Source organism: Monodon monoceros, unplaced genomic scaffold, assembly GCF_005190385.1.
Source record: "Monodon monoceros isolate NGI ecotype Baffin Bay Population unplaced genomic scaffold, NGI_Narwhal_1 Super_Scaffold_2, whole genome shotgun sequence".
NCBI classification, from domain to species: Eukaryota; Metazoa; Chordata; class Mammalia; order Artiodactyla; family Monodontidae; genus Monodon; species Monodon monoceros.
The window spans coordinates 63,667,328-63,684,507 of NW_021703776.1; the positions used below are offsets into that span (position 1 = coordinate 63,667,328).

The 17,180-nt window shown below is 42.3% G+C and overlaps 1 long non-coding RNA gene across 1 annotated transcript in view; it reads left to right on the top strand.

Annotated features, from left to right (window-relative positions):
• The window catches only part of LOC114901246, a 79,228-nt gene that overhangs the window by 27,198 nt on the left and 34,850 nt on the right, over positions 1-17,180 (top strand). The gene's annotated exons all lie outside the window — the stretch shown is intronic.

Sequence of the window (17,180 nt, forward strand, 5' to 3'; positions counted from 1 at the left end):
TAATATGCTCATTGTACTTCCTTATTATGATACTAGCAAATATTCAGTCTTTAAGTCGATCTGTGATATATTCAACTGTGTCATGAGCATAATTTTTTAAATGGTTTGTCCAAAGTTTCTGTCAATCCATCCTAGCAACAGAACCAAGTGTTAGAGTTATTGCTGCCTGAGTTACAACAGCTGCCCTGGGGAATCTTGTCCAAATAGCAAGTTAACTGCTATTCACAGTAATATCTGGTCTTTCCCACCCCCAAACATACACAAAAGATTTTTGTCATTCTTGGCATTGGGCAATAGCAGTAGCAAGACATGCCTGTAGAACTCTAAAGGCACAATGTCCTTCCACCTGTTTTATGCTGTAAGACAGACTTCCAAGTGCGAGGCGGTGTGGAGGGCTGTTTCCTTGAATGGCAGCTGAATGTGCCAGCAGGATCTTTGGCAGCAATGCCTGGGCACTGAAGCTGGGCATTCAGGAGAACTAAGTGGAGAAAAGAAACTTGAACACACTGCTTCCTGGAACACTGAGAACCTGAATGGGAAATTAAGAAGTACCAGATTCTCTCTATTCTTGCACCAGCCAAGGTCAGATTTCCAAGCTCCTATTTATTCTAATCTTTCCCCCAAAAAGTGCTATTGCAATTTATGAAAGTAATGAAAATGCTCTTTTTTCCTTTTAGAAAATAGTGTTACTTACTGTTGTATTATGCTCTTGCTTGAGAATTTTTTCCCCATCCTGAAGTAACAGCTTCATACCACAAATCAAGCAAAACCCTGGTGGAAAGGTTCAAGGAAGACATGTGACTTTTTCTACAACTCAAAGGGACAGTGAGGGCTAGGTGAGGGCTCTGGATAGACCAGCTTGCTTGTTGACCATCCAGCGATGTCTTTTTAACAGAAGGCTGGGACTAAAGTCTGGCCTCTACCTGCTTGGCAGACAAAAATCTCATCACTCAGCAGGACACCTAGACTTAGGCAGGAATAACTGGCGCAGTAGAGCATTTATTACCAGTAAGGAGGGTAAATCGATAGCAAAAGACCTAGGAGAAGTCACAGGCCTTTGTTAAATGGGTGATATTTTCTTGGTGCCCTCTGGAACCTAGTTTCAAACCTAGAATCCTACCAGTTTAGGAAAATAATAACCACCGTCTAAGGGGGCAGGGGAGAATTTCTTTATCTATTTTCAGTTTGTCAGGAAGCTTAAAGTAATTGTTTACTCAAAATCAAGCCTCAAGGATGACTTTTAGTTAGGAAAAAAAAAACAAAACTTGACTCCTTGGTTTCCTCTTGGGAAGATAAATTCATTATTATTTAACAAATGTGTTTGCTTATAAACAAATTCTTTCAAAACAGAGATTTTTGTGGGGGAAATCATATTAAAAGGGGTTTTCTGAGAGGAAGAGATTAGGAATCACTGTCCCCGTGAAAATTGTTTAAGGGATGTAATTTTTCAAACTGTTTTCATTAAAAAATTGCAAACAGTACTAACTTCCCATTATACCCTGCATCTAATTCAATCAAAGTACTAAAGATTTTAGAGGATTGTTAGAGGACTGGCTGTGGGAAATTCCAGAGCAGCTGCCACCTGCAGAGACTTCCTTTACTGAGTGTCTCAGAGCCCAGACACTGCCTTATTTGCCAGAGCTGCAAGGAAATGGTAGAAATTCAGTAAAAGTAGTTCTTGCTTAAGCCAGGGTGACTTCTCATACAGTTGTGGATCCTTCAAAGACATTTCACCAAAACAGAGTCAGAGCATGCACATAGACTTCCACAGATTCAAGAAATGTAAGCACTGACGTGTATTATTAGTCTTGCTATCATTTCATCAGCAAGAACAAAATCACTTGTTTTCAGCTGGCACAAAAGCACATTTACTTATTAAATCATCAGGCATTGCCCATGTACCTTTCATATGCCAGGCTCTATGCTAAGTGCTAGAGGTAAAAGATGAAAAAGATTCGTGGTGCCACAGTCAGGATTGGCCAAAATTGACCTAGGTTGGTTATTCTGGGTTGTCTGAACAACAAGCCAGCTGGGACCTGGGCTCTTCACCTCTTCCCTGCAGGAGGGGTTGCCCCCAAACCTCTCGAGGGACCAGTTTCTCCCCTCCATAGAACTCAAGGTCCTCAGGTGCTGGACAGTCGGCTTTGCTAGGTGACTCCAGTTAAGAGCTGGTATCTAACCCCAGACTGGATGATACACAAGAAGTCAGATTATCTCCCAGCTGACTAAGGACGTTCTCACTCTTGCTCTATAAGGAGAACAGCAAGGGGACAAGTTCTCTTCCCTGAAATGTCCACCCATGGTGTGTCCAGCAGAGAACCTTGGCCCATCTTTTCTCTTTTCTTGTTCATTCTTGCTTTGTAAATTTTTCCATTAAAGCCTATGAGATTTCATGGAATTCATCACAAATCCTGTTGCATGACATGTGATGAGCATGAAAGGATCCACCTTCCAACTGCATATGAATCTACAATTACAATTTAGGGATTTGAAGACCAGACCAGGGACAAGGAAAGCCTCTTGCCCTGGTGCCAGGAGAGGGAGAGTCCAGGAGGGAGCAAGAGTCAGAGTGTGTATTGGAAGGTGTGAACATATCTGGTTGGGGTACAAAATACGGTGCAGAGGAGGGGCTTATACTGCCTCCCCCACTGTAATATCAACCTAAGGAGGCAGGAACTCTGACATCTTCTCCCTTGCCTATCTGTATCCCTAATGCTTAACACTTTGTACATGTAAATTAAAATTTTCTGTCTCTACTCTCAAATTATAAAAACCTAGAAGGGTATATTCTTGCTGAACCATAGCCTCAAGAAGAAAGGAAGGAAGCTGAAGATATCGCTCTCATTCTTTCTATCTGTCATACTCGCCACCTGTGTTGTCCTCTATCAGGATCTAAGCCCTATGGAGACAGTAGCTCACAGAACTCCAGTTCCAGGGCCGCAAATGGTGGGCAAGCTCAGGAAGGGCCTTCTTCATCCTTAAGCTTGGATGAGTGTGGAGGGGCTGGGGTTGGAGGGTACAACTATTATTCACTGGTCTAAATCTTACTGCTAAAATTAGACCTGAGTGCTACATCTCCAAGCCTGGAGAGCCTGGTGTCCACAGGCCAAAGGTTGTTCTTCCCAGGGTCTGGGCAGTGGAAGCTGAGAGAACTGATTAATGAGCTCATCTAAATTTCAAAAGGTTGGAAGAGAATGTTGTTCCTCTCCACCTCCCCAGCCCACCCCAGCCCACCCCCGAACTTTACAAAGGACCTTAACAAACAGCCCCCTCAAAGCTACAGAACCAATTTATTTTCATAACCAATTTTTTTACAGTCCTCTTCACTCCTCTCCTTCTCTTTGCTCCTTTTCCTCCTTTCTCTTGTTTTTCCATTTCTTCTCTCCTTTTCCCTTCCTCTCTATTTCTTTTTGTCCCTCCCTCTTTTTCTCCTGCTTTCCCAACTCTTCTTCCTCCTCCCTTGTAAAGAATGAGACTTTGGAACTGAAAGTATATTTTAATGTTTATTGAAAGCAGTTGTTTCTTTTCATAGTGTTTTCTGATCCTTCATAGAAAATGATTCTTCTATCCTAAGTTGACTTTCATAATAATTACCTGAAGACTAAAGGATCATATATATGTGAATTTAGTACATTAAAAGGAAAAATATATTTAAAGACTAACATTTAAGCATTCTGGCCTCTATTATTTTAAAATGAGAATTTGACTTGATGCCATTCATATTGGAATTCCTAAAATTACAACCATCATCTATGTTTTACAGGCTTCCCTTATCTATCCAGATATTTCCTGTTCCGTTTTCTTTTTCCCCAGAGACCCATAACAATTTACTTATAGTTGGTTTGAGGTTTTATTGGGGAGGGAGAGGGGCAAGAAGTTTTAAACTGACATGAATCTAAACTTTTGAGGAGAGGTGGAGGAAGGCATGAGATATCGGCCCTAACCTAGGCTGGCACATTTAATTTTGCCTAAGTTCACTTTAGAATGTAAATGTCTTCCCACTTAATTAATTTAAAATTAACTTCTCAAATTTGTTTTTCAGAACTGAGTGTGCCCATGTACAATTATGTATGCCACATTTGTGTACAACATCACCATTCTCAAAACCCAAACCCACAGATCTGAGGCCAGCAACTCTAGTTAACCCTCACACAGGACTTCCCACGTGCTAGGCACTGTGGGAAGCTCTTTAAGTGTATCAACTCATTTAATCCTTCAACAACCTTACAAGGTAAGTGTCTTAGTCTGCTATGGCTGCCATAACAAAATACTATAGACTGGCTTAAACAGCAGACATTTACTTTTTCACAGTTCTAGAGACTGGAAGTCCAAAGATCAAGGTGCCAGCAGCAAGGTTGGTGTCTGATGGGAGCTCTCCCCTTAGGTGGCAGATGGCCAGCTTCTCACTGTGCTCACATGGCCTTTCCTCTGTGCCTGTGCAGAGAGGGAAAGTGAGCAAGCTTTCTGGTGTCTTTTCTTAAAAGACACTAATCCTGTCCAATCAGGGCCCCATCCTTAGGACTTCATTTAACCTTAATTATGTCCTTAGAGGCCCCATGTCTAAATACAACCACTCTGGGGGTTAGGACTTCAATATGTGAATTTGGGGGTAACACAAACATGCAATCCATAATAGTAGGTAATGTTCTCCCCATTTTTCAGATTAGTAAATTGAGGTTCAGACAGGTTGAGTAATTTGCCTAAGGTCACAAAGGTAGTAAAAGGTAACACTGGGATCTGAACTTCAGCATCATGCTCTTAACCACTGTGCTGTGCTGTCTCTTATCACCTAGCATGAGTCTTAGTATAACACCTAACAACCCGTCAACATCATCAACATCTAACAACCCCAACTCCTAGTAGAACTTTAAACCTCTCCTGTAGTGACCAGAGCTTTGCCATGCCTTTTTTAAAAGTTTCCCTGAAGGGAAACAATCACTCACTATTGTCATTATTTTATTAGAAATAGATTTCTATATTATCAAATTTAGAGAAATAACATGTAGTTACTACAATCTGGTTCTTTAAAATGCTTATACATCTTAGTGAAACATCTTGAGAAAACTTCCTTTGTCTATACTTATACCCTAATGGTTATAAAAATAACCAGTAGTAATATTTAAAAGGCACTATTACTTTTTTTTTTTTAATTTATTTGTGGCTGCATTGGGTCTTCATTGCTCTGCGCAGGCTTTCTCTAGTTGCAGTGAGCGGGGGCTACTCTTCGTTGCGGTGTGCGAGCATCTCATTGCAGTGGCTTTTCTTGTTGTGGAGCATGGGTGCTAGGCTCTTGGGCTCAGTAGTTTTGGCTTGCAGGCTCCAGAGCGCAGGCTCAGTAGTTGTGGCACACGGGCTTAGTTGCTCCGTGGCATGTGGGATCTTCCCTGACCAGGGCTCAAACCCGTGTCCCCTGCATTGGCAGGCGGATTCTTAACCACTGTACCACCAGGGAAGTCCCAAAAGGCACTACTACTTTTTAAGAACTCTTTAATGTAGATTAAAGCTTTAATCCAGATTTCTGCACAGGAAACTGGAGCGTTGTAATGTGGTGAGACTACTCTGACAATTCTTACCAGTCAGTGAAGAAACTGTTTTGTACCAACTTACAGAATTTGCTATGTTCAAATCAAATATATATTGAGGGGAATCTGGTTATCTGATTGACAACAGTCCTAGGATTTTTAATGGAAGTTGGGAAGGAGAAACACAATGCATTGGATAAAAGCAAAGATTCTAATAGAATCCCGACTCTGCTATGTCCTTGAGCAAGTCACTCAGTTTCACTTTCTTCATTTGTAAAACGAAGCTAATAGTAGCTTTTACTTTACATGAGGATTAAGTGAGAGAATCCATAAATGTAAATTAAATAGTGTCTGACTCACTAAAAAGTCAATTTTCCCCACGTAATTGAGATATAATGGACATATAACATTGTATAAGTTTACTGTGTACAACATGATTGGATATATGTATATATTGCAAAATGATTACCACAAGGTTAGTTGACACATCCACCACCTCACATGGTTACAATTGTGTGTGTGTGTGTGTGTGTGTGTGGCAAGAACTTTAAAAATCTACTCTCTTAGCAACTTTCAAGTATACAATAAAGTATTGTTAACTATAATCACCATGCTGTACATTACATCCCCAGAATGTATTCATCTTATAAATGGAAGTTTGTACCCTTTGACCACCTTCTTCCATTTCTCCTCCACCACCAATCTACTCTGTTTCTATGAGTTTGGTTTTTTTTTTTTTATTCTACATATAAGTGAGATCATACAGCATTTGTCTTTGTCTGACTTATTTCACTTAGCACAATGACCTCAAAAAATGAACTTGTTTTACATTGTAAACTTCTAAAAAGAATGTCTTATACCTTTTTTTAATTCCCCAAAGCCCCTAGCAGGAGGGGACACAGTGAATGTTAAATGAAAGAATGATAAATGTCTTGAGAGCTCCATGTCCCACGAAGACCGTACTCAGTATTACTAGTTTCACCAGGAAATGCTGGAAGCCTCCCACTGAGGTAAAGCAGGGCCTTACATAGACAAGAGCATTGCTAGACCACAGGCCTTGCTCTTAAACAGCAGCCGCGCACCTCAGCCTCAGGTGAGAATTGAGGAGGAGCTCTTGCTTGGTTTCCATGGTAAACAGGTTCTCACCTGTGTAGTTCTTGGGAATTTTTTGACATAAATGTGCATATGTGTTCAGTCTTTTTTGGAAAAGACATTGTGATATGGGGTATTTATTTTCAGAATCTACTTGAAACTAGTTATTTCAGTTATCAGAGTGAATTAAAACTATTAATATATTTTGGCCAGCTGAGCCTAATTTTAGATTGTTAGTATTGATACCCATCAGCACAATTATCACCCCCACAGACACTATAGCATCTGTTTGCTTCTATTAATATGGTTGGGAACTTTTGTTTTGTGACTTGGAGAGCAGACCCAAGTGTAGCTGCCGGGACGGCTAAGAACCATGAAGGTTTGAGGGATGGTACAGATTGTCTCCTCCTTAAAACCTTGAACTTGGTTTTGAGCCCCAGGGGTTAGATAGATGAAGGCCAGAAACTGGGAAAACTATTCACAAGAAACATTTATGATTCTCAGTCCAAAGCACCATAGAATCAGATCCCGGGTGCCAAAGTGGAGCACAGAGCTGGAGGGAAGAGGCCATTTTCCCTGCTTGCTCATGAAATCTCACTCTGCTCTGACAGCCCAAGGGCTGGCTGGCTTGGCAGCACTGGGAGAGATTGTGGACTTGGCACCATCAGTGCTGCTTTCATGATGGGCAGTGACAGCACTGATGCTTTCCAAGTGGTCCTGCAGGAAGCAGACCTGGTGGAGCCAGTGCAGAAGAGAAAGGACTAGGTGGGCCTATGTGGTTACAGCAGCCGATTTGTGAGCACGAATCACACATCCCGTTGGGGACGCCCAGAAATAGCTGCAGGACACTGAGGTCAAGCTAAGATCCTGTTGTTACCTTTGTAATTTGGATGTCAAAGGAAACATAACCTGATTTTACATAGTTTGGGAGACCTGGACAAGCTGTAACTAAACTGTAATTATAATCAATGGACTACTTTATAAGTGACTTAATTTCACAGAATAATTGGTGGCTTACACTAAAATGAGATGGGTGACTTACAATAAAACAAGGAGATTATAGTCATTTCCAAAATGTTTATGAATTGGAAAGACTGAGACACAGGCAAAAAATCTGAATTAGGTTAAGCAGAAGGATAAAAATATGGAGCTTAGAAAGAATGAGACTTGCTTCATGAATAGTTTTTTACCACAAGTTCCAGCATTTCATTTCAAGAAGACCTCAGAAGTAGAAATATGGATGGAAGCTGGACTGAGCACTTGTCTTGGGCATTTGCATGCCACTCTACTTAAGACTGAGAAAGTGTCAGTTGTTCCCATTAAAGGATGAGGGGTTGATGGACATGGGTACCTTTGTTACTGCTGCTGACCCCAGGGCATCCTTAGCTTTTGAGCCACTTCCAAACCAGCCTTGTCAACTACTACAGGACACAAGGCATTGGCTTCCTCTACTCCAGGTGGGAGCCACCTGGCGTGCAGACGATGGATCCAGTGCTGTGGGAGGCATGGCTACAGCAGTAGAAGTCTGGTCCAACAGAACCTCCCCACACTTCCCGTTGACTGGCATCCCATTATGGGTTCCAATGAGGAACACCTTCTAGCAAACTCTATTGTTAGAACAGCTTCCCTGAGAACAGGAACCAGGGAAGCACTCAGTGGCAGCCCTGCTTTACCATCTCATATTGTCTCATATTTCCCTCCAGCAACTAAGCTTTAACTGCTTATCCTTCAGCTCTTAGCTAGTAAGTCACTTCCTTAGAGAAGCCCTCCCTGACTAGGTTAGGACTTTTGTTGCCCTCTTCTTCATAATTAATTAGTACTGACATAATTGTGTATTTAATTACTGCAGATAATATGAGCAGGGATCATGGCCATATTGTTCACTGATGGACCCTCAGTGCCTGGCACATAGTAAATAAAAAATATTTGTTGCATGAATGAATGTTAGTGTCACCTGCAAGGCTTTCCCTACATGGCTTAAGGCTGCCCCACTCCTGCTATTTATGTTATGTTATGTTATTTATTTATTTTATTTTTGGCTGCATTGGGTCTTCGTTGCTGCACGCAGGCTTCTCTTTAGTTGCAGTGAGTGGGGGCTATGCGATGCAGTGCGCGGGCTTCTCATTGCAGTGGCTTCTCTTGTTGCGGAACACGGGCTCTAGGTGCACGGGCTTCAGTAGTTGCAGCACGTGGGCTCAGTAGTTGTGGCACTTGGGCCCTAGAACACATGGGCTTCAGTAGTTGTGGCATGGGGGCTAAGTATTTGCAGCGCAAGGGCTCTAAGGCATGTGGGCTTCAGTAGCTGCAGTATGCGGGCTTCAGTAGTTGTGGCGCACGGGCTTAGTTGCTCTGCAGCATGTGGGATCTTCCCGGACCAGGGATCGAACCCGTGTCCCCTGCAGGGGGACCACCAGGGCAGTCCTAATTATTTATTTTTAATATTAGATAAGCAATATGTGAATACATGCTCATTTTAAAACAAAAAAGCTAAATAACACATATACATACATATGAATGTTATGGTCTTATATATGTAAATTATGCCACAGTAAAGCTATTTTTAAAAAGCTATCATTCTCCTTCACAATTCCATACCAACCCAGCCCCATTCCTTTTCCCAGTCATAAAATCACTGTTCACAGTTTCATGTGTAAACTTCCAGATCTTTTTCTATGTGTTTTCATACATACATGTGTCTTCATACATATGTGTAGTTTCATACACATATATTCATATAGATATTCATATTTTCATGTATATATGTATGATGTATACATACATCTAGAGTATTTTAGTCAGAGTTGAAAATACTCTGCAGGAGCCATGCTAGCTATTGCAGAAGGAATTTAATCAGGTGATGGAAGAGTTGAGAGGCCAGAGAACAGCAGGAAGCCACTATCAGCCCTGGAGCTAGAGGGATGAAGGGAGAAGGCAGTGTCACTGGAGCCCTGATTCTGAGGCCTCTTGGGAGAATCTGGAACTGTGGCAGCACTTCCAGGATAAATCAGGAACCATGGAGAGAGGGTTGTACAGCAGGCTCTGGAGACATGGGCAAGATGCTGCCATACACCATCTAAAACAGAGGGAAGGGGAGGAAATAACCCGGCTTCTTCCCTCCTCTCATTTTCCAGTGTTCCATTGCTGGCTCTATTTGGCGAGGTCTGTAAGGGAGCCTGGGACAAGTAGCTCCCAGGGATGCAAAACCCAAGGTTGAGGATGGTAGAAAATAGATCTGAGAACAAACAGAAAAAAGACCAGCATACATAGCTTAAAATAAAATACATGAGTAGCATGATGGTATATGCAGTGTTCTAAATTTATCACATCATTTTTATAGGGATAAAACCTGGATAAAATGAATATTGAGAGCAGGCTTGATCCACAAAATCAAGGATACAGTAGTAGAGCACAGAGGTAAGCAGCAGAAAGCAGACGTGTTACAGGAGAATTGCACTCCCAGCTAAAGGAAAGACCTGTCACAAAACAGCAGCTCCAAGGACAGGTGTGGGTGTGGGTCTTGTTCCGAGGTAACCAGGTCTGACGTGCTCTTCAGAGAGTGGGAAGAGGGCAGGATTATGGGCTGCTTTATTGCCCACGAGTAGGCTCAAAGACTCAGATTTCACAGCCTGAAGGGAACTTAGGTCTCCCATCTCAACTCATAACTGCTACAAAATAAGGAACCGAAAAGAAGAGAAGTGAAGTGATAGGCCCAAGCAGCTCAAAGGACCACAAAACTATTTTTTGTCATTTTGGGATTTTGGGGGCATGATGGGGGAGGTGTTGAGGGACAGTTTAGCACCCATGCCTCCTCTTCCTGCTGTGAGTCACTGAGCAGCCCAGCAGAGAAGGTCTGACGAAAAACAAGGGGCCACAGAAGCAATTGCTCCAGTATGACCTGCTTTGTAAACAATGCTAGGCGCCGGGCATGTCTTATGAAGGAATTCACCAAAAAAAATATCTTTTCCTTAGAAACTCCTCTAGCCTCCAAAGTTTGGTTTTAATTGCTTTTGGCAAAATTTTAGAACCTTCAGTCTGTTCCAGGCCCTGGGCTAGATAGATGACTCTAGATGCAATAATGAATAAGCCATATACTTCTAGGAGTTCTAAGTCTCATAGGGAATCAGAAGTGGATAAAAATGATTATGATATGATCTGATAAATATAATAATATCTGTAGCACAGAAGAGGAAGTGAATAATTGCTGAGGGAGGGGAGCCCAGGGAGGTAGACAGAGAAAGCTTCACAAAGGTGACATCAGAGAAGGTGTAGAAGCAAAAATAGGAGCGCTTCAGACCTCCAACTCCAACTTTAAAATAACAGCAGTAAGTCAACCTTCCCTGAAACACCACTGTTATTCCTCAAGGATTCACAAAGCAACGGTTCTTGCCCCCACTGACCTCTCATTCTGTAATGGAAGCCATACACATTCATATACCATTTATGAAAGTAAATGATAGATAAAATGACTCCACTGGCACCATCAGCCAGGACCAGCAGGGTTAGACTGACCTCCAGAGACTCTGTGCGCCAAAAAGTTGATGCTGCTGCCCACATGTAACTGAATATCCAACAATGCCTTCAGTCAAATGCCTGTAAGGAAGTCCAGCAAAGTTCTGACTTTTCCTACAATAACACCTTTTATACGTTCCTGAAAATATCTAATAGCCACTTACTACCATAAAAGATTTTTTTCATTATTTTGGTACCTCTGCCTTGCTGGTGCCCAAACATGTGTCTGGCCTGCCTGCGGAGGCAGCCCTCTTCCACTCTGAGACAGCCCAGGTGAGGCTGGCCTCAGCAAGTCCACATCTCTGTTCTCAACCAAGTGGACATAAAGCTGTTTGTTCAATTCCTCACATAGCACATGCATTATAATTTAGTTCTTCATCCCTTTCTGTCATTAAATACTCACTTGCAACTCAGGAAGGCCATCTGAAGGCCCAGTGGTCTGGTTAACCAGAAAGAAAGGCTGATGTGAGAAGCGATTAACAGCTCTTAGCAGTTCACAGCTGTAGGAAGACTGTGTTACATTGAAGCATTTATAAGCAGGCTTTTGAAACAGACATGACTGGGTTCAACACTTGTTCTTTCACTTCACCATGTGATCTTGGGCAGGTTACTTTACACTGGCAAGCCCAAGTTTTATCTTCTATAAAATGTGCTTAATAATAGCACCTGCCTCATGAGGTCATTCTTTCAACAAATATTTAATATGCTCCTACTCTGTGCCAGGCACTATGCTTGAAGAGGGAGATTCAGCAGTGAACAAACAAAAATCCCTGCCCTAGAGCTTACACTCTAGTGGAAGAAGACAGACAACACAAATAAATAAATAGATTATATATTATGTTAGAAAGGAAAGGGGCATTGGGAGGGTTGTCGTGTTTGATGGAGTGACCAGAAGAGGCTGAGTGAGGAGGGGACTCGGTGGATGCAGGAGAGCAGCAGGTGGACATTCGAGGGGCAGCCTTCCAGCCAAAGGGAACAGCTGAGCAGAGGCCCTGAGGCCAGAGCAGGCCTAGCTTTTTTTTTTTTTTTTTAAATATTTTTATTGGAGGCCTAGCATATTTGAGGAGCAGTGAGTCCGGCTGGAACCAACGGAGGGTGGGGACAGAGGACGGAAGTGAGGTCAGAGTACGAGAGCAGAGGAGTGGCATGTGCTGACTCATATTTGAAGAGGATCACTGGGCTGCAGGGGTGAGAAGGACTTAGGAGGGCAGGGGTGGAAGCTGGGAAACCAGCTAGGAAACTTGCAGTGATCCAGGAGAGAGATGAGCATGCTCCATCCTCACCTTGGCACCTGACCCCAGCCAACTCTGGATAAGGATACGATTCCACACACGCACATCTGGCAAGGGAAGAGCTCAGCTTTGTTCTCTTTTCTGCATCTTTCTCAGCCAGTCCATCTAGTGCCCACATCATCTTCCTTAATCATTCTGCTGTCAGTCTTCTTCCCCTTGTCTTCTCTCTCTCCCTCCTCACTCTGCTGTCTGCCTTTTTTCACACTTATGAATGGTCTGTTTTTCCAGGGCACAATTTGGGGGGCATTGTTCTGGGTCTTGGGGAGAGAGCAGTGTGCCTCTTGGCCTGTGGGTTCCATGGGGCACATGAGAAGGATAAGGGAACAAAGATGGGGTGATAGGCACTTAAGGTGCCCAAAGAGACAGCTCTGCCATGAAGGTTATACCAATGCCACAGGCAGAGCTTTTGTTGCCTGGTCAGAGTTCAGCCAGGAAAAAAGAAGCTTCTGAGTGTTTTGGGTAATTCCTAAAATACTGATAATTCAGGGAGTTAGAGGCTGACACCACCATTGGATAGACCAAGAGAGCAAAGATCAAAAGGCCATTTTCAGGAAATCAGGAAGTATGGGGATTATAGAGAAACCAGCACCAATAACCTCATAGCCTTCAGCACCAAAGCAAGTGATTCTCAGAAGGAACTTCATTGATACTAGCCACCAACTTGGTGTCACAATACTAGGTAGGTCGTCACCGTGGGCCAGAGGGGTTTTTCCAGAAGCAATTTTGGTGGTGGGACTAATAGCCATGACTTAACTATACATAGAATTGTCTGAAAATTACATATCCCACTAAAGCCAAGCTCAATGTGTCCGCAACTCAACTTCCTCTTAGTCAGAGCCTCAGGATGCCCATGGCTACTCTAATCCCCCCAATAAGGTGACAGAAGGAAAGTCAGAGTGGATAGAGACAGGGCCTTTAATTGTGATTTAAAATATCTTATTTTTGCTAATTTTATAAAAACATGTGACCCTGTGCACATGTTGCTAAGGATCCTCCCAGGGCCCTGGAAGGTGTGCCACAAGTGACACTCCCAAAGCTTCAGCTTCTTGTGGAAAATCTGCCTCTGCCTAGAACAGAAGGAATTTACCTTCACTGGCCAGAGAGCTGACCATAGGAAGGGGCTTCAGACCAGTGTGAAGGATTTCCTTGGGTGTTGTTTGTAGCAGTAATATTTTATTCAGCTTGAGAGTTGCTAATAACACTACTAGATATTTATTAAATTAATACAAATTTGAATTAGTAGATAATGAGCCACTTTATGTAGCCTTTATACTCAGACCTCTGAATCACTCCCTTTTTGTCTACAGGCCCCTAGCTTGCCCATTCAACAAAAATTTATAGAGGGCATCCTCTGTGCAGGCGCTGTGCTAAGCTCACCATGATGAGGAAAGTAAACATGAGGCCCCTGCCTTTATGAGGCCCTCAGGGGAAGAGACAAATAATCAAATAATCATCCAAGTCTCTAATTACAGGACTAAAGAGGAAACGTTCAGGGTCCTACTGAGAGTGTAGGTTGAGGAAGCCTAGTCTAGTGGAGGTGACAGGAATGACTGAAGGATTCCTTCTTTCAACAGTTATTTTCCAGTGTCTACTCTTTGCACACACAGTGCTAGGTTCCAGGATAATGGTGAGCAAAAACTGCAGCATCCCTGCCCGCCTAGAGCTCTCTCCTGGAGGAGGCATTTTTACAGAATCAGATTGCATCTATCTGTAAATGACCACCTGATGATGGCCTCCATGAATGGGTGATGCAGGTGAATACGTGGGCATGTGCGCTGAGGGTTGGTGCAGTAGCACAGGCTTTTTGAAGGGGCCACAGTGCACTGAGAACCAGAGGCAGAGTTAACTGATGGGTGAGAAGGTGGAAGGGCTTAAGGACAGTCTTCTAGGCAAAAGGAAGTACAGGAGAAAAGGCCCAGGGACAGGAGGACATAGGGAAAGAAAAGGACAAAAAGAGGCCAGCATGGCTAGGGCACCTCTAGGGGAGGGCAGGAGAGAGCATGCCTACATGTGGCTGGAAAGACAGGAACAGACCCATGAGCCTAACACAGCTGGGAGCCAACAACAAAATAAATAAACAAACAAATAAAACCAAACAAAAACAAACATGTAGATACAGAGAACAGAGCAGAAGGGAAGAGGGGAAAGGGTGAGGGAAGATGAAATAGGTAAAGGGGATCAATGTATGGTGACAGATGGAAACTAAATCTTCAGTGGTGAGCACACTGTGGTGTATACAGAAGTAGAAAAATAATGTTGTACATGTGAAACTTATATAATGATATAAAGCAATGTTACCTCAATAAAAAAAAATTTTAAACCTTAGAAATAAATAATGAATTAATAAATTAATCAGAAGAGGGGGCTTCCCTGGTGGCGCAGTGGTTAACAATCCGCCTGCCAATGCAGGGGACATGGGGTCGAGCCCTGGTCCGGGAAGATCCCACATGCCACGGAGCAGCTAAGCCCGTGCGCCACAACTACTGAGCCTGCATTGTGGAGCCCGTGAGCCACAACTACTGAAGCCTGAGCGCCTAGAGCCCGTGCTCAGCAACAAGAAAAGCCACCGCAGTGAGAAGCCTGCGCACCGCAACGAAGAGTAGCCCCTGCTCGCTGCAACTAGAGAAAGCCTGCACACAGCAATGAAGACCCAATGCAGCCAAAAAATAAATAAATAAAAATTAATTAATTTTTAAAAAATTAATCAGAAGATTCTGAGGAATGGAGAGACATGGCCCAATTGGCACTTACAAGGATCTCTCTGGCTGCAGCGAGAATATTGGATTACGAGGGATGCTTTGGCAGTAGCTGCATCTTAATTACGTCCCCCTTTCTCACTTTCCTTTCCGGTAGCAGCGGAGATTTAAATAAATGCATGCCTGATACGCAGCTAAAAGCTCCCCAACAATGAAGGGCTGTGTAGCTAGGAGAAGAGTACACTGCCTTCAGTCAGGCACATTAGATCTCCCCTCCACCTCCAGTCGGCTGGTGGTACTGGACAAGTCACTCACCCTCTCTGAAACCCACTCTCCACCTAGTCTATAAAGTGGAAGAACAATGCCTACTCCACCAAGTTGCATGAGTAATAGAAAAAGTGTCTACAAATTACCTGGCATTTGGCAGAACTCAGGACATACCAGCTGTTATTAGAAGTAACTGCAAGATGGTCAAGCTAGTCAGAGGAAGATTTCTAACCAAAAGTTATACTAGTGAAAGCCCTGGGAATAGATTACAATCTCTCCTGTTGAAAATATATAAATATATGCAATATTATACATTTACTTAAATACTACATTTTTAATAGAGGGCTGTCTAATAAAATCTTCCTAATACTGGTGTGTTAAAACAAGTCTATATTACTTATGCAGTTGAAATATATGTCTATACAGTAAAGTTTAAAAGCTTCTCAGTAAATTATATTGTACATGAATTGACTTATCTCTGGTCTTTTCCTGTATGCAGTTGTTTTCTAGAGAAACTGAACTCATTTGTTAGCCTGTCCATACCCCAGACTGAACAACATTAGCTTCTCAAGAAAGATTTTATTTATCTGTTTCTCCAGAGCCTACTAGAGAGCCTAGCACTCGGTAGTAGGTGCTCTGTAAATACTTGCAGAATGGAAAAATAAAGAAAGAATTAATAAATTTAACTTATGAGTCTGGCAACAATATCTTATGAACCAAAATCAAGATACATTTGTCTGGTCTACACAATATGAGTGTCTTAGAGAGAACTTGGCATGGAATATTTGATATCCAGACTGTCCTGGAAATTTCAGGATGTATTATGTGATTAGATACACCTCAAATAGCTGTATCTGTTTTAACTGAGCTACAACAAGTAGCTATAACAAGTTCCACTGTGAGCCTGTGTTTTACTTATTTTTCAGCATAAAAATTGTTCCAAGTCCTGTGTTCATAGTAGAAGGAACAATCTAGAAGATTTTAAAGGATGCCTGTTTAACCATTAACACAAGGACTCAGGATCTGCTTTTCTCTTACCTTGCTCACTATAATTAATTAGTTGCCCTGATCAGAACATTTCTGTCACACACACACAAAAAAGCAAGTGAAACAGCGATACATTTGGTTTGCTAAGCACAGCTGAAGCTAGCTCAACAGAATGTCAATTCAAAAGAGGGAAATAAAATATGCAGCAAAGCAGGGAGGCAGGGAACAAAGAATCCAGTATAACAATTAACAGGAGAGCCAAACCAACATTCAGAACACCGTCAGGAAGGTAAAAAGCCTCAAGTGTCTAGAAAAGAGACAAACTGGAGGGGAAATGCTGAGAGGACCTGGAAGGACCAATTTAAATCAATGAAGAAATTTAGGACTTTGTTTTAAAGGAGTATTTTTTAAAGTCAGGTTTATTGAAGTATAATTTGTATACAATAAAATTCACCCTCAGTGTATAGTTCTGTGAGTTTTAAACATCACATACAGTTGTGTAGTTACCATCACAATCAAGATATAGAACTGTTTCCCCTTTTTAATCGACTGCTGCCTCACCCTTAGCTCCTCGCAACCACTATCCTGTGTTCTGTCCCTCTAGTTGTGCCTGTTTTAAAGGAGTTTAATAACAGAACTTAAAATGGGGGGGAAAAGGGAACTGAGATTTTTTTTTCCCTACACCCACTCACTTTCTTTACCCTTCAATAGGTGAACTTACATTTATTTAGTATCTATTATTTGCCAAAGATTTTACATACATCATCTTTCATTTTTATAGCTTGTCCATGAAGGAAGTTATCCCCATTTCCCAG